We start from the raw sequence: 19,123 nt of genomic DNA on the forward strand, positions 1-19,123 counted from the left end.
AGCAAGACAAACCTCCATGTTTGATGTCGGCAAAAAACAGCACGGCAGGGATTTGCATCTTTGTTACGACTGATCTACCTGCTTGAGAGTGTGTTTCAGCTGATGCCTCGGTTGCCTTCATGATAAGAGGAAGTGGATTGTGGGTGTTGTCTTGTGGTCAAAAGAGTGACTGTGACTGTGACTCCTGTCAAACGCTGCAAATATGTCCCTGGAGAGTTACTGTAGGGCGCGTATAGCAGATGTTTTTTGTGTGCCGTGTCTGGCGATGCACATGTGAGTTCTACAATAACATTTAGATCATGGCGTGAGGTCTACGTCAATTAGGGATGGTCAGTGATTAGCGAATATTCAAATATTCGTTCACTTAGTAACAATCAAGATTGAGAGATTATTCGAATAATCGTTGAACAGAAACCAAAGATTATCGAATAGTATTTTGGCTTGAAATGCCCCCTAACGTCAATGTCCCATTTATTATTTTCTCACTATGTATACAGTTAAAGGTGACATATCACGCTTTTTTCATCAATATATATTGGTCTAAGAGGTCCCCAAAACATGTCTTTAAAGTTTATGCTCAAAAAAACACTTTGAAATCAGATTTTGGCATGCCTGTAAAGCCCTCTTCTTCAGCCCTCCTCAGAACACTCTGTTTTCTCTCTGACCACGCCCCCTCAGGAAGTGGATGTGTCCTCGGCTCTCCAGCACGTTGATCTAATGTTTACATGTTGGCTGAAACACGGTTGCTCACAGATCACGTTACTTCAACCCTCTGAATCGGATCCAGAATCTGATCCTGACGGAGAGGCGCCTGCAGCAGGACCTTTCTGAACGATTGGTCACATCACATGTAGCTATGTGGCTATGCTAACTAGCGCTAGCACTTATCCATGATAAATAAAAATCATCCACTAGATCTTCAAATCTGCAGACGTGGGGAGTAAAACCGACCTCTGCCAGAAAGGCAGCGGGACCTTTCTGAAGGATTGGTCACAGATTTAGTGTTTCTTGTTGTTTTATTTGTCAGTATGTCGACCTGTGTCTTGGTACACAGCTACAGCTATGAACATGTAGCTATGTGGCTATGCTAACTAGCGCTAGCACTTTTCCATGACAAATAAAAATCATCCACTAGATCTTCAAATCTGCAGACGTGGGGAGTAAAAAAAAATGACCTTTGTGTTTATTAAGACAGCCTACAACTAGCATGCCTCCCTCCTAAGCTCCTTGTTAGCACACGTGTGCAGGGAATGAAAAACGGAGGGGGGATTCAGTATTATTTTATACAGTCTATGGGCTGAACAAGCTCCGAGCTCTGACTCCGTGACAGACCAGATATTGTTGTGACGTAACAAAAACACGGGAGTCTGAAACGGCTCGTTTCACACACATTTACAGAAAGGTAGAGAAATCAGAACAAGGGCAAAATGGATTTTTTTCATTCTCGGTGGGTTTGTAGACATGCCAGGGACACATATTTCAGGTGGAGAACTGTTAAAAAGTCGATTTTTGCATGATACGTCACCTTTAAGCAAACTCAGAACACTCAATTACACTTGTGCGTAAGCCTTCAGTTGTAAATTGTGTTCAGTGACAGCGGACGTAAATGATCGGATGAGATGATTGGCTCAAATGCCGATCAATTAAGAAACGTCCAGATCGGCTCTGATCCGATAGTTGAGATCGGAATCGGGACATCCCTAGTAGTAATGTGACACAACACAAAATGGTAAAATAAAACAGATGTCTAAAATATAAAAACAGGTACGTAGGAGGAAAACAAAAACGGATCGTATCACGGATCGGATCATTTTTCGGATCAGCAAAAAAAAAAAGAAAAAAAGACAAATATAACTTTGTCCTCCATTTATTTTTTAAAACACTTTTGCCCATTAAATAAAAATAACATTCAATTCAAAATGTACTGCATGTGCAAAGCACCCTATCTGTGGGCCCAGTCCTGCCTCACTGCATTTCATGGCATGGCAAGTGAAGGAGCAGAGGAACCTCAAAAGTTTCACTCCATTCTTCTTTCAATCGCTGATTTTCACCTCCCACTTTTCTTTGAGCTGCAAACTTGGAACACAGTTTTCATGCGCTCTAGGGTCCTACAGCTGGCAAAGTGCCAATATGTGAACTGCTCCAAAAACGAAAGTGAAACTTAAAATTGCATCGCAGCATTGGACTCTAAGTGACCCAGTAACAGCCTGTCTGCGTATCGTTGACATTGAGACAAGTCCTGGTAAACAAACGGTTACCGGACCAAAACACAGAGTCAAGGAATAATTGAAGCTCTCTCTTCGTTGTTCGTTTTTCAACTTTTTTTCATATCTGTTTAGTTCTCTTTGTATGTAGAGCCTGTCATGTCTTTTAATGACTCATTTGTTAGCCATTCACACCAAACTGGCTACAATTGCAGTGGTGTTTTTAGTTATTTTTGTTCCTGTCTGTGTCTGGAGATCCTGCGTGTATCCATGGTAACATTGTTTACATACCAGATCACCTGTTAGCTGCCCGTAGCATGTTGATGCTAAACGATGCTAGGCCTGATGTTCCCTGCGAGCTGAGGAGAAGGAGGCAAGGACGACGTGCTGGTTCTGAGGTGCAAGCTAAGAAAAGACGACATGGACCTGTCCTTCCACCCACCGTTATGGGGAATGTAAGATCTATCTACGATAAGGTGGATGAGCTAACCCAGCACCAGAGGAATACTGGCAGAGTAGCATCATGCTAACAGAGCTAACACCGGACACGAACGCCACATTGGAAGTATTAAACCTGCTGTGGGCGGACAGGATACAGGAGAGCAAGACTGAAAACACTGGGGAAGAAGGCCAGCTCAGTCCTGGACCCTGTGGAGGTGGTGGCTGACAGGAGGATTATGGCCAATCTGTTGTCGCTGATGAACATTTCTATTTTAGATATATATTCTGATAGATTAGATATATATTGACATAGTGGTCTAGACCTCCTATGTTTGTAAAAGCGTCTTGAGATAACGTTTGTTGTGATTTGGCGCTATACAAATAAAGATTGATTGATGATTGAGTGATAACAGTTCGGGGGCCACAAATAGGCGGCTGGATGCAGCCCGCGGGCCACCTATTGAGGGCCTCTGGTCTAGTGGGTGCGGGACTGAATTTCATACTGTGGCTCAAGCACATTCAGCATTCACTGTATTTCACAGGGAAACCAAAAGGCTCCCATACATGTGACATAACAGATGCAGGAGGTTTTTCAAGTTCCTCTGCTCCTTCACTTGCCATGACCACCGCTGCGCTTGATGAGTGAGTGGGGATTGAACATGTGGTCATCACGTGAACACTCGCAACTTTTTTTTTTTCTCATCAACCAATGCGCGGACCACATCCGTGCCGAACTATGGAGAGGCATCCTTACGGATCACGGGTCAACGATGATCCGTTGCACCACTAGTGAGAAGCTTCAACATCCCTAGTATTAATGTGACACAAGTGAAAATAGTAAAACAAAGTAGATGTCCAAAATTGAAGAACAGAAAAACTCAGATCACACAGATTCAGTAAGAAGCTTCAACATACTGAGAACTGAAGGAGCAGTGGTTTATAAAAAGGCTCTCTCTTGTCTTTGGCACAGACGTGAGTTGAGTACAGCATTGCAGGCTTGTTTGACTGATAAAGAAGGGTTCTAGCAGGTGAACATGTATTCACAAGCATGATCTTCTTCATTTGGTAAGACAGTAACATAAAACCGTCACTGTAAAAACAACAACAAAACAGTGATCTAATGTTTGATGGTATAGCTCTGCAGGAGAGGTTTGAGAGAAAGATGATAGCTTCTCTCATTCTCTCATGGAAACATTATTTTTGTAATCCCTGGCTGTGGTATGCGATGCATCGTGCAGCCATATGAGTGAGACAGTAAGCTGCAGCAGTAACTTCTTCTTCTCAACACATTCTTAACACTGTGAGACATATTTTGACATGCCTCGATGCTGACACCAAAGCTGACTTCTAATATAACATGATCTTTATATAAGAAGAGCTTTCTGAGAATTTGGCTGTCTCTTAAAGACACACACACTCACCTCCAAACTAACATCTGTGTAAGCCGTCTGCAGCGCTCATCAAAGCAGACAGGTTACAGAGGTCAGCATTCATTTACCGCTAAGTCAAATTAGCTTTCTCCTTGTGAAACATGCACATTCTCTGTTTCTTAAAGACCTACGTGTTAAGTCTCTATAGGGCGCTTCCAAGAAAGTTCCACTAAAACTCAATCTTTCTCTCCTCCTTGTGCAGCCTTGCATGAACCTAATTTGCATGCCTCAAGAGACCGAGTTCTTGAGGGTTTTATACTGGCAGGCAGCTCAAGTAGGTGCTGCTAAGCTCATTCACATGCCTGCCCTGATTCCTGTTCAGCCAGTCCCCTTGTCCACCAGCTGCATGGCCACGGTGGGAAATAAACAGCAGCTCCAAAGTGCCTTTAAATCTAGTCTTCGACTGCCCCACCAGCCACTCCAGCCACACAGCATCATTCAGAGGTGCAATTCTCCTTAATGAAGTCCTGAAGAGAAAGTTGTGGATGGCTGGGTTTTTTGTGGAGGCCTTCCTGTGGACAAAAAGAGGCCGGTGTTGTTGAACAGTGTGAAGTGTGATTGTTAGGGATGTAAGGATATATCGCAAGACGGTAAAAAATCGATACAAATAAGGGTGGATTAAAATTGATTCAACAAAATGTGTATCTGGATGTTATTTTTAAACAGTAGAAGGCGCCATCTGCATTTTACTCCGCTTGTTCAACATCATTAAGTCTCTTGCGCTGCTCTCTCTCATCACTCACTGAGTGGAGGTGTTTTAAGTTTAAAGCATGTTTCAGAATCAGCTGACTAAAGGTGTTGCACACAGCGGAGACGCTCAGCTGGGGTCTGCAGCTGAGTGACCGGTCTCCATGAGCGCTTTTTTTCTCCATCGCTGGACTGATTCTGACCCGGTTGCGCTCCCGGGTGACACCTTACTGCGTTTAAATGATTATTTTTCTCAATAAGAACGAGAAACTGGACAGTGTGAGTCTAAAATATGATTCTGTTCAGTTGTTCTGTTGCAGTAAATCCACATGTTGTAGTCTGAGTCTTCACTCTATGACCATGCGTCCACAGAGATTATTCATAAGCCTGCTCCTCACATATTCAGCATGTTAACAATATGATCCGTACCTCTTTAATACCGTCAGTAATATACACTGTGTCATCAAGGAAATTTGATTTAGGGATTTGGCATTATTTAAGACAAGATAAACTTTTACGTTTTTTATATGACTAATTGATAATTGATCGTTAACATTTCCAAAGACCGATCACAGAAAACACTTGAAATTTACATCTATTTATATTTAATACTTTCATTTGGGAATCAATCACTTCCCATTTCTCTATAATTGTTCTGAAATTTTCCAACAAGGTATTTTTGTATGGTGATTTTAGTTTTTTTGCAAGTTGTGGAAAAAAAGTGTGCTGTGGTTTTATTTGAGTTACAACACACCTTAAAAATGAAAAAGGATTACTTTGTTTACAAAGAAATATAAGAGAACAAATGAAGAGTTCATTTGCAAAAACAGTTAGTTTTTGGTAGGATCAATCAACTGAGGTTGGATGGCTTTGACAAAGTCAAAATGACTTTATTAATCAGAGATATCTTGAAAATGTAACTTTATTATGAATCTATAGAATCTATATGAATCTATTTTGCAAATGAACTCTTCAAATATATATTGCAACTGTCCGTATCTGAGAATTTAAATAAAATGATAGTAATTTAAATTTTGAGTTCAATCCAGTTTTCTTGAAAATCATTATAGCATCGTGAGTGAATCGTAGCATGATCCAAAAATTGGGATTCGAATGGAATGGTGGATTGAGTGTATCCTTACATCCCTTGTGATTGTTGTTGCTAGACTTAATTCAGTATTTGAGACAGTGAGGAAGAATGAGCAGGGCCATGTGCTCTGCTAGCTTAACACCAAGCCCTTAATGATAATAAGGGCTGCTAATTAGCTTTGTGTGGTACATGCCAGCTTCATTCAGTGGGCACATGGTTTAAACACAGATCGGTTAAGCTGTGTTGTTGTTTCTTTCATTAACAGTTTTAAAGTTTGACGCGCTGCTGTTGGAAATATGTGGAAATAGTTGGAGAACAGCATAAATCCTCCTTCTACTGCCCTGCTGTCTTTAATATGCAGGAGTGACTTTCTGCTTTATTCAGATGAATGTGTCGTTTTGGAAACAGGCTCTTTCACCCCGTCATTGAACCTCTTTTCTATCCTCCCATGCTGGGTCTTTGTAGCAGCGAGCACCCAGACCCTGACGTTTGACCAGAGCAGTCACAGATAGCACTGTGTAGCGGTTGCTCGTCACTGTGTGACCTTGTTGTAGTCCACAAAGCCTCCACCTGCTCTCTCACGCAGGCTAATGGATAAAAATACCCAACAGATCCCACACTCTCTGTCAATAGAGACTCAAGGACAGCTGCCTGGCCACCCTGTTAACACTGGGAATGTACAAACAAAGGCAAGGGAATACACACACACACACACACGATAACACAAACATAGACTGACGTGCACACACACACACACACACACACTGGCACTGGCACATCACACCACTGCCCCCTGAGGTGTATGACGAACACCGTGCACATTTGGAATAAACTGCCGTCGCTGCTGTTTTGTCTGCTCCAGGAGGGCCGGTGGTGGGGGTGGTGGTCGTCTTCAGTCCCACTTGGCACACTGACACAGACATGCTGCGGCGTTTGTGCTGAGATGACAATATAATGCAATATATTGCCATTAGCGGATACTGCACCGTAGGCAACATGACCTTCCAACCTTCAACACGGGCTGTCTGACTCCCGATGGTCTGTTTACCTCGTTACACGGCTCCAGGCTGTTTATCTCCTCACACAGCAGCTCTGTCCTCTTCATTATCCTCACACACTCACTTTTAACTTGTTATTCTGCAAATGATGCAGCCATATGCTTTTATTACAGCACCACACATCAATGAGAGTGACGCTTTTTTAATGCAATGCTGTTTTCCAAGTCCAAGCTGGAAAGTGTCCGTGCTGGAGTCCAGTTTTCTGGGAGTAGTGGATGCATGGGAGGTTTTTCCATGCAAGTGACATTTAGCAGTTTAGCTAATGAACCCTGTTTGACCTGAGGGGTGGTGTGCTTTGATAAATCCCAGCTGCAACCAACACTTGCATTTCTTGTAGGGATGGGCATTTCAAGCCAAAATACTATTCAATAATCATTGGCAGCCGCGTTAACCAGCAGCAGGATGAGTTGCTGCTAGTAGCGGGCGCTGACAGCGTCTGTCTCTACCTTCATGTCGGCGTTTCTGTAACGTGGCGTGGCATGTGTGTTTACATTTTACAGCCATGCTCAGTCTCTGGAAATCCGTGTGTAGTACTGTGAGATTCAGAAACAGTACAAATCACAACAACTGTCTGTTAACTCTTTTCAAACAACCCGAACTGGGTTGTATTTCCGGGCTGGTGCTCGGGCTGGTTCAGAGCTGGTTGAACCAACATAGCACCTGTTTGTTTTCCGCCTTCTCAAGCCCGTGGAAGAGGCATGTCATGACTATAGACTGTATAAAATATGGACGTAGTATCCGTGACGTCACCCATCTGTTCCTGAGAGCTGTTTGGAAGCCAATCGACGGCGGCAGCCATAATGGAAATGCGGAGCTCAACCAGGCAGAGTGTGACGTAGTGGGAGCCTCCTAGCCAATAGCTATGTGTTCCTGACTGGGAGTCACATCAGTCATGTCCTTATTTGGGCAAAACTGGTAATCTTAATATCTTCTGAACTGTCACATTAGAAAAAAAATCCTCCCCCGTACAGTGTGTGCCATTAGAGAGATTAGCTTCATAGGGCCAAGCCGTTTTTTGAACCAGGAAAGATCTTCTTTTTCCCGTTCATGTCTATGTGGTTTCCGGTGTTTCTGCAGCCAGCCTCAAGCGGATTCTCGATGTATTGCAGTTTATAGCACTTCCGCATTGGCTTCATCTTTTGAGACTGGAGGTTGCCGCTTGTTCTAGACCAGCAAAGAGTTGAAGCTGCTCTGGAACCGATTCAGTCACAGTTCGAAACATGACACAGTTCTCAATTGAGCGTTGGCTCTGAACCAGCGCTGAAACTGCCTTGGTCGAAAAGGGGTATCTGAGGTTTTCTTCTTCTTTTGCTATTGAATGCATTTAGCATTCTTCTTCTTCTGTTTGCTAATGCGGTTAGCAAACAGCTTTAAGACGCTCTGTAGCCACCTTCTGGCGGGAATACTGTATTACAACCAGGCACCGGTAGAAAGGATGAAAATTTGTATTTTTAAAATGAGAAAATATTCAAAGTAACTCATCTATTTTTACTAAGTGAACGAATATTCGAATATTGCAAAATCATTGCCCATCCCTAGTATCTTGTAGATTCATAGACTGACGTTTTAAATTCATCGCATTTTTCCAAAAACCACAAAATAAAAAAAGCAAAACGTCAGAAACACAAGCTCTAAAACATATAATTGGCGTTTCTAGCAGCCATGTCAGTGTAAAAATCTGAACATGTCATGCAGCCTCTGTTTCTTTGAAGCTTGGCAGTATCCCTGCAGGTCCCCACACATGCACATATGCATCTCACACAGTTGGCCCAGATGGCTCCTCCTCTTGGTATGCTTTATGGTACCTTCATAGGTTAGCGAGCAGCAGGGGGTTAGACTGAGACGGCCTCTTCCATGTGTCTGTTGGTGTGCAGACTGAGACGTTATCTAGCCGGTGTCATCTGAGGAATGCACGCCTCACCCCGACCTGACACACAAGACGGCCCCTCCGCTGTCACGGTAACAGGATCCAGGAATACCGACACGTCACTGAGTGAGGGGTCGCCGGTGTAGAAAAGCAGAGCTGGAAAAGGTCAAAACTTCAAAAGGGGAAGTGTTCTGGATCACGCCGTGGTGCGGAGCTGCATGAAAATGAATTCATAACCACATTTAAAACGAGTGGATTCCATTACACAAGGCTTAATTTGTTTACGTTTAAATATGTTGCTCCATTTTTTGATTACACTGAAAATAAGCTAATATAGAAAATCCAACGCCCACATGTTTTGCAGTTCAAACAGAAAGTATAATCCGGCTTCTTTAATCATGGTTATGTCACCCTAATGAGCTGCTTTTGCATCATGCATGAATCTCAACCTTGAAGCGGCCACAGCGAGGTTCGGAGGGTGAAGGTATGTGCAGTTTAAAGCTCACCCCGCAGTGACAAGTGAGCAATTGTTGTAGAAGTAGGTCGTCCTCGCTCCAGAATCGCGGGGGATTAATTTGTGCTTTTCACAGCTATTTTCTGAAACAGAACGACAACAAATCCTCCCCGCGCAAAGTGCCGTGATTAGAACGGCCATTCCTTCTTTGACTGCCAGGGATCAAGGTCGTAAGCATCTTAGTCGGGAAGGCTGTAATGAGCCGACTGGAAAGAGAGATGCAGCTTCTCCCCTGAATGCAGCGTCTTACAAACAAGAGGCTGGAATCACAAACTGCAGATTTAATTTGATGTTTAATTGTATTCAAGCATGATGCAAGATTTCCCCCAAGTTGTGTGACCTTAATCTGCACTTCCCTGTCCTGATCTGCTGTTTCCATCGAAAGTTTTAAATCTCAGAAGGATTGAAAAGTTGGCTGATGATGGTTAGTTCATCACATGTAATGGTTTGTCATATTTCAACCAGCAAATGACAGCCGCAGCGGACAGACGGAAGGGACACAATTGCCATTTTACCCAATTTGCTGGTGAGATGTGACTCAGTGTGAACATTCATCAGACAAGTTGCCTGCCAGTGCTGACAAAAGTACATATGCCTCACAGTCGGTGGCCTCCCTGGTGTCTTCTTCACTCTCTCTGCCTTTCTATTCGTCTGCCTGTTGGTCGGATAAGAATAAAGAGGAGTGGAAAGACACTTGTGGCGAGGGAAAACTAGACATGAGGACCATTTTCTTCTTTTGGACATTTTATATTTAGTGATAGGATTTTATCTGACTGAAGAAGTCCTAGATGAATTGTATTTGATGTGTAACTTTGATTTATACAGCTATGCAAGCTCTCTAACATGAAATCTAGACATGCTTGGAATCGCAACAGACTTCACTACTTGGTAATTTGCTTTTTATTGTAACGAAATAAAACGTACAGAAATTTCAGTCATAATTTTCTACTCCCTCTGTTTGTATCATAGCTGACTTAATATCTCCATAATTTGACTTTTAATGCACATTACAGGAAAATGAATCATCAATCAATCAATCAATCAATCAATCAGACTGTATTTGCAAAGCATTTTTCATGCAATGACATTGAAACACAAAGTGCCGTACATAAAAACAACTTAAATTAGAATGCATTAAAAATATTTAAAAAATAAAAAGACTCCCCCATCCTAATCCCAACCTCAGCCTGACCCCAAATCCATCCCCCAATCCTAAGGTTAAGAACACAATATATGAAACAATAATGATAAAAATAAAATAAATAAAAATTAAAAAATGAATGAACTAAGGAAACGCTTTCATGATATATTAATGAGGAAACACTGGAGATAAAATAAGATGTTAAAACTCAACACAGGAAATTAAGCTCACCAAAATAAAATGCTAAGATAATAAAACCCTGAAGGATTAAACCAGTAAAAGAAACGGAGACGCTATACTTAAAAAAATGACTACTATTTGAACTAAATAATAAATAATTAAAGTAAGGTGAAATAAAACTGTTGTAAGAATAAAACTCATTTAAAAGCAAGATTAAAAAGGTTGGTCTTAAGTTAGCTATACAAAGTGTTTGCTCTGTGCAGCCGTCAGATCTTCAGGGAGGGTGATGAAAAGCTGCTTCATTGTTCTAACTTTTAGTACATCATGCCAGCGGGACTCACAGAACCTGTGGCTGGTGCGTGTCACAGCATCTCAAGTTCAGAGTCTATCATCTTTGTTGCAGTCCGATGGTACTGGGCTTTCTCATATTTACACACAAGAACCATAAAGGTTGAAATGTTGCTCAATGTCAACACTTACTACTAAACTTTTCCCCGACTAAATGTGGGCAACGTTTCAAACTGTGAGGTAAAGGTGTGTTGGAGTAATCCCTGGATGAGACTGCAGGCTGCTCTGATCGGCTAGTTCAAAAAGTCAGGTGAGAATTAACGTAGGGAGACACGAGGCTTGTTCAGTCTATGGGGTCACTGATCGGGGAAGCTCCTTCAAAGAGGAGAAAAACAGAAACATCCTGCTCTGACCTCTGTCACTGAGGACTTTCTTGTTACCTTTCCAGTTAGCATTTAAATAGAGAAACACCGGTTCACTCATTACAACTATTTTAAAGCATTCAGCTCTCTGAAGAAAGGAGGTGCTAAAATGGTGCATATCAGATAGACACTGAAATTAGAGCTGGGCGATATTAAAAATGATATTAAGCAAAAAAAAATTCATATTGGTCGATATTGATAATTATCACGATAAAAATCTTATCATTGTTAATTTAAGATTAAAAGCAGATTTTTGCTCCTGAGTGAAAGTTGAGGACGGTTTGTTAACTTCTTGAATCCCTCATATCTGACCGTGCAAACAGGAAGCAGGTCTTCTGTGTAAGAGGAGGATTTTGTGAAGTTTTAGTTTGTAGATTCTTATTATCTCAGGTTGAGATAATTTGCATAATCTGATTTATTTACCCACATCCTGAAAGTATATTTAATTAAGTGTATTAAGGTAATAGTTAATGCAGAGTCCACACAGTGTCAGACTAACGGCTCTGCTTTGAGTTGGCTGGTGTTGAGTTTTCCTCTCTGTTGCTGTCGCTCGTTTCAGCTGCGTTTACATTCTGCTCCAAACGTCTTTAAGCCCCTCCTACCTCTTACCCTGCGACATGATTGGCTGTCTTCTTCGTCTGTTAGGTGGCAACTAGCGTTTAAGATGCATTAAAGCCCCCTCCCTTTCCAGTGGTTGGTGGTTTTAATTACAGGTTTAAATATATCACATTTTTATCAAACATTTATGTTTACATTGACAAAAATTTACCACGATAATTATCACTATTGAATTATCGCCCAGCCCTATCCGAAAATCAAGATTTTAAAAGACACCAGACTGCCATGAATAGAGATTTTGAGCTGTAGATCAGCAGACAGCTCAGAAACAAAATGTATAAATTCTACCAATATATGTAGCACCCATAATGCTTGGCTATATGAGGCTTTTGAGTCTGCAGAAGTCTTGAAAATGCCTCCCTTGTAGCCACAAAAACGTACAGTACATCAGCAAATAATAAAAAAAAACATTAAGGCAAAGGGCAGAGAAGAAGAGAAGGCAAAATCTTTATTAAACTGTGCACTTAGGTGAGAAAAATACTGTCCTTATTCCGCCTTTGTCTCGTATTGTAGTGTCCACAGCTCTGCATTGCAGTAGCAGGACCTTTCTTGCAGAGACAAACATCAACAGACCTCCATTGATGCTATGTGTTAAAGATAGAAGTCAACATGTCCTCCTGCCCTGACAGAGAGTAACAGGCATGAGATCAGGATAAGGATTACCTCGACAGCAGTCAGACAAGCGCCAGGCTTGCATGCACACATGCAGACGTCTGGAGATGCTAATGTTGTCAACAAGGGAGACAGGATCATTGATTTACTGAGCTGGATGACTCAGTGAGGGCAGAGCATCACTGAAACAGCCATCCAGTCGGCTTTTATGACTTTATAACACTTAATCGCTCATTCCAGCACCTTATACAAACATAACCTCATCATCTGCTGTTTGCTCCATCGCTCCCTTGACACACATTAACGAAGTGCTTTTTCTGCTTTGTGAGTTATTGCTCAGATTAATTGGTGCTGAATTCCTTTTGACATTTCTTGAACTGCTGCAGAAATATGCAGACAAGATAATGGCGGGTGAAATGCATTAATTGAATTAAAAGTAATCTTGATTTTTGATTCTAACTAAACTCGTGCAAGGTGTCAAAATATTGAAATCTTCGCTCATTCATCAGAAACAGTGGTGGTAGAGGTCATCAGAAAGGTCCTCCTCCTCCTCACCTGAGACTCCTTTGTTTGTCTCTCTCACAGTGTCCCATTGTACTTGAAAGGTTGCAGCCGCTCTCTTTGATGTTTGTCTGCAGCAGGGTGATAGATGCATGCGAAGGTCTGCTATCTGCTCTCAGCCACAGCCAAATGAATAAATGGATTGACCATTTGTGCCACAGTGAAAGGGCCAGAGCAGAGGGAGAGCATGCTATCTGGCAAACAGACGCTGTGGTGTGTTAGGAGATAAGAAGAGAAAAGGTGGTTTGTGACTGTAGTGCAGGGTGACCTCAAACTGGTGAATTGATTTGAACAAATACTGAATTACAGAATCTGTAATATTCTGATCATTGAAATACACGGTGTTCTTTAAATACAATAGAAACCCACGATCAGTTATTTCCACTCATTCATTGAATGTGTATTGATAATATCTTAACAAGTAGATAACATGCAGGGTAAAATGTGGTGAGAACACACTGGCTGTGGGAGGTTGTTGTCTGTATAATCTAAATCTAAACTCTAAATCATAATGTCAGCAGTGTAATCTACAAAAAACAGCATTATTAAAGTTGTAGAGATTTTAATGCTCCTGTGAGGAACTGTCGATCTGCAAGATTTTTGCGCCCCCTGTGGACAGAGCAGTCTTTGCCGATTCTGTCTTATATGTGCATTTAGTTTCTTCATGCAAAATCTCACCCTGCTTCAAATGTATCACTCATAGAGAGTCTTTGCCATTGAACATGTGAAAGGCTTTATAACAGTGTGCAATTAACCACTTGGTCTGACACCTACCCCCGTCATTAAATATCACAATAAGGAAACAGACGATCTTCTTGTTGACAGTCTAGTTAGCTTTTTGGGGTCATTAAGAGATGTAAGTATTCATTTCAGTCCATTTCACAACAGGCTAAAAACTCCTCACAGGAGAGCTTTAAAGATATAAAGTGTCTGAAAAAATGACATCAGATTAAAAGACAACAATTGTAGGAACTCCACTCAATTCAACTCAACTTTATTTATAAAGCACCTTTCATACGTACAAGCATGCAGCCTACAGTGCCTCATAAAAGAACAGAGACCAAAAACAACAGAAATGTTAAAATAATAATAGACATGATCATAAATAAAATATAAAAAAAAAAAAAAAATCAATACAGTAAATACAGTAAAATTATTAAAATAAGTAAGGGTAGAAATAAACATAAAAAAATATTTTAACTTAAAAAATATTGTATAGATACAAGGAATAAATAGATAATAATAATAATAATAATAATAATAATAATAATAATAATAATAATAAATATATAATAATAAATATATAATAATAATAATAATAATAATAATAATAATAATAATAGTCCAGGGATAAAAATAAATTACTCAAAATTAAAAGCCAGATTAAAAAGCTAAGAACTGTACTTCTGAGAAAAGGAACCTAAACGTTCTGACCTTTATAAGTACTTATTCCCTCAGACCCTGAACATTTGGAAGAGTTTGAATAATGTATTTGCTGTAAAAAAAAAAAAAAAAAAGTTTAAACTGGCAACTTTAGATCAGTTTGTTTTATACATTTACTAGATGAAATTTGATGAAAAACTTATCAATTTTAAATGTTTTCATTTTATCTATGACAGCATTCAATGTCATTTTGTACTGACTATGCCTTGTTGCCTTTGTTAAACCGTTTTTTTAAATTGCACGGATTATTAGATGGAGTATTTGAAGATCAAACATTAAAAAGACACAATTTTATGCACTTGACAGACCTTTCTGCACAGTTCTAAAGTTTGACTTTAAAGGTATTTACATCTATGTGGATTAGAGGCTGGACGTCTGCAGGTTTCTTAATGTTGTTGGACAAAACAAAGCATCTCAAAGTTGTCTCTGGCTCTAGAAAATTGAGAAAAGTAAATAAACTTCTTTAGCCCGATAAATCCATTTTAGATTCTGATATTTTTAGAACAAACACAACAATCGATTCACTTTCTTCCCTCGTCTCTCTTTCTGTTAAGCCGTGTTTGTTTTGACTGCATCCTGAAGCTCCTTTGTTTCCTCCTGCGTCTCAATGAAGACAATCAGCACAGGAAAAACATCACAACTTCCTTGACCCCTTTTTGCCCACTGAATGCTTTGCCACTCAACATGCTGGCACTGTGCCTAACACTGCACCCTCTCCCTCTGGGGCCTAACATAATAGGTGGAAAATGGAGGGATGTTTCGGTGTGTGTTTGCATGTGTTGCGGTTGTGTGTGTGTGTGTTTGGGCTACAAACAGGGGAGACAAGGCGTACTATTGTTTCATTTAAGAGAGGAAATGCCTCCACTCGTTTGGCTGCATTGCACTGCTCCCATCTGTCTGACACACTGAGGTGTTCAGTGATGACAGCGCTGCGCTGCATCCAGGAAACGACTGCAGGAGTTTACAGAGAGGTTGTATTGACGGTATGTATCTGGTATGAGAGGAATGCAGTCGGTAGTTTTCAGTAACTCTGAATGAACCATGAGCTTTTATCAAGAACAGCATCTTGGTATGTTTTTCCTTCCGCGGGGGCCACCTGTGTTCCTGGAAGGATTAGTCCAGAAAAGGAAGGAGGAGGGATTAGAGGGTGTTACTAGTGTTGCGTTCATGGGAGTCTGAGTCCACCCAAAAGCCCAAAAGCCAGCAGTAGAAAAATAAATAAAAAATGAGTGCGCTTTGTCTTTATTCAGCAGAAACAATGAGATGAATTCTGGCTGGATGCTGCCTTCATCAGCATGTCCTAGTTTCTGCCACTCATGTTCTGATCTCCTTCCTGTTTCTTGTCCACAAGAGGCTGTTCCTGCTCCCAGGCAGAGACGTGAAAGAAAATGAAGCAGGCATCACCTAGATGATCAAACACCCTCTGCTTTTGATCTCTGCACAAACTCAGCTGTTATAGTAACTTAAGTCCTTTATTTTTTGCATGTTTGAATGGCATGAACAGAAACGCTCAGAGACCCAGTTTTGAAACCGAGAGCTTTGTTGTGATTCGATGATTATGTCTCCCCTCACTGTGCACTTTGTGGTAACTTTGTTTGGCTCCAACCAAAAAGAGGGCAGACGGAGAAAAAGAAAAACTGACCAGAAAATGTAAGGCCCCAGGAGTGGAAAAGATGGGGTCCTGTACATTCCTTCCATACAGTCTATCTGAAATATTTGAGACCCAAGCCACAATTGATGGTTTTGCATATTTCTCCGTGTGAGGCTGCTGTTTGAGTGCTGCTGCTTTATTCACTGTGATGTCACGGGGGAGTAAATAAACTTGCAACACTGCCACCTAGTGGTGATCTTATCTGTGGATTGATGCTTTGTGTAAGAAGGGTGTTTCTTCCTTTGTTGGCCAACACAGCCAAAAACATATATCTGATGACACTTTCCTTTTTTTTTCTTTTGTTTTTTGCTCAAATTCTTTGAACAAATCCCCCAAAACACACGTCACACTGAGACATTGGTATGTGGTGAATTTTTCTTTTCATACATTTTGTCTTCATAGCCCAGGAGAGTTTTAGGGTGTGGTGGTGACATAAGACGGGATATTATAGGCTTAGGTGAAAATATTTTCTTTCTGGTGAGGTTGTCTCTCCCCTTCTTGTAACAAAACACAGTTTTTTTCACATAGCATTTTAGGCCTAAACTCTGTGATTGAGCTTTACAAAAAAAGCATTAAATTGAAAATATTTTAGTACTAGAGACAGACTATTAATCGGTCTGTGCATTCAGCATTTTTAAATAATCAGTGTCAGCCAATGCCATCATTCACAAGGCCAATTAAAGAAAGATAGATAAACAATAATATCTTCAGACGCTGCAGGCAGCATCGACAGTGTGGCTGCTTTTGAGCTGCTTAAGTCAGAATAAAAAATACATAATATATTCTGGGGGTGGAAATTCAGTACAGTATGCTCTTAAAACAGTATGTAAATATCAAAATATTAAAAAAAAGAAGGAATGAAATAAGATATAAATACGAATAAAATAAAACAAGATAAAATAAAATATATAAATACGAATAAAATTGAATAAAATAAGACATAAAATGAAATATATACATATGAATAAGATAAAATGAAATGCAATAAAATAAGATATAAATACAAATAAAATAAAATAAGATATAAATATGAATAAAATAAAAATAAAATAAAATAATTATATGTTCTTGAGCTCTTAATATAAATTATGTTATGATGTCTAGAAATGCAATTAAATATTACTCCTGACATAAATCAACCAAAGGTATAAGAATCCCTGAAAGAGTACTCAACACTAGTTAACATTGATTGCACTTAAAATAGACTCGTAAATCAGGGCCAGCCTTCTTAATGAGTCATTGATTAATCCAACAGTGACTTCTTCTGATCATTCAATGACCCTTTTGGGAGAAATAATATAAGAAACCATCAAGAATGCATAAAAAGTCTCACTCTTCTTGTTTCCTTCAGCACAACAGGCAGTCATGTTTGAAAAGTCAGAACCAGTGATCATCATTTACATTGAATGAAGCCTGCAGTTCCTCAGAACCCCAATAGGTGGCAGTAAGCACCTTAACATGGCCTCTGTGAAAGCATTGCACTGAGTCTGCCGTTTCAGTGACCACAGACACATTGTGCATAAGGATCTGGTTAGTGAGGATATCACAGTGTGATGTAACAGGGCCCGGCTGCCCTGAGGACGCTTTCTCTCTGTGTCCGCTTCATAAAGGCTGAACCCAAATAACAAAGGAGAGTTTAATTCAAGAGACCAACACCCAGTTACGTAACACAGTTTGGATGTCACTTAATAGTCTACAGCATTGTGTCACATAATAGTTCTTAACAGGTGGGGACCACAGATCTTTTTAATCAAGTGTGAACTTTTGTTCTTTAATGTTGAGCTAATAGGGGAGCTCTAATTTAGCATCCAGAGACTTGGGGCCTGCTGTGATTGTGGCTCTTTGTTGTCTCCTGACACCGTCTGAAGAAACCAAACCAGCTCAAAAAAAGTGTTATTTTACTTAGTGTGGTCAACATTTCATAAAATGTCAATAAGCTTATGATTGCTGCCCCCTGAAACACAACCCAGAGACAGGCCGGCCATCTGTGTGCTGTTCCTGTGTGTGTATGTGTCTGGCGGGGTCCTAACACAGGGTCTCTGTTGTTGCTCAGCTCTGCTGTCGCCACATCTACCTCCAGTTGCAGCCGACAAAGGCATCCCAGTAGCTGCGACCAGCAACACACAAACACACAGAAGTATACACACACACACACACACACACACACAGACACACAAAAAAAAATACACAGACAGATTCAGTGAGCCTCAGTGTGTCCCAGCAGACAGTGGAGGAGCTGTGCTGGCTGCCAGCTCGCAGAGAGGGCCACTTTGTTTCACCTCTGACTTGGATTCAGGCCAAACAATCTGAGAGTCGCTCACTGGGTCACTTGATGAAGTAATTGAATGGGGAGTTCATAGTTGTGCAGTGTACTTCCTTTATTTCTCTCTGCGAGGTGCTTTATTGCCCTCTACTCTGATAATGAGTCGCACAAATCAACCTTGTGGAGGTTTTCTGTGGGATGAGTAGTAGAGAGTTTGTCCTCTACTGCGGTGTGAGCGATCAGTATTTGAAGCATCACTGGGACTTTTGGCTATATTTGAATTCTTGAGTGTGTTTTTGTTGTCTTTTTTCTTGCATATTGATGGAGTATAGTAGTGTTCAAATCGTGTGTTAACTTTGGTGATCAAAAATGATTGGAATATTTTGGTAACTGACTTTTTCAGTGGCCAAACATTCCTTGCTTTTGCATTTCTTCTTGCTCTATATGCTGACCAGTTAGATGCAACTTTATCTGCCTGACATGTGATGGTGGACAGGTAGAGTCCAGTGGATTATTGGAGCTTGTAACTTAAAACAGCTGACTGCTGCTGCTAGAAAGAGAGCAGTAAGAGTGAATTATCACAGTAACGGTTATAGTTGCGGGCCCAATAACCAGAGCATCACTGAGTTGCCCTAAAACAGGGGTTCCCAAAG

At 40.7% G+C, this 19,123-nt stretch overlaps 1 protein-coding gene across 11 annotated transcripts in view; it reads left to right on the forward strand.

Moving 5' to 3' along the window:
- Positions 1 to 19,123, forward strand: part of rapgef2 (Rap guanine nucleotide exchange factor (GEF) 2) — a 142,576-nt gene that overhangs the window by 23,089 nt on the left and 100,364 nt on the right. The gene's annotated exons all lie outside the window — the stretch shown is intronic.

Source organism: Notolabrus celidotus, chromosome 8 (genome assembly GCF_009762535.1).
Source record: "Notolabrus celidotus isolate fNotCel1 chromosome 8, fNotCel1.pri, whole genome shotgun sequence".
Taxonomy (NCBI): domain Eukaryota; kingdom Metazoa; phylum Chordata; class Actinopteri; order Labriformes; family Labridae; genus Notolabrus; species Notolabrus celidotus.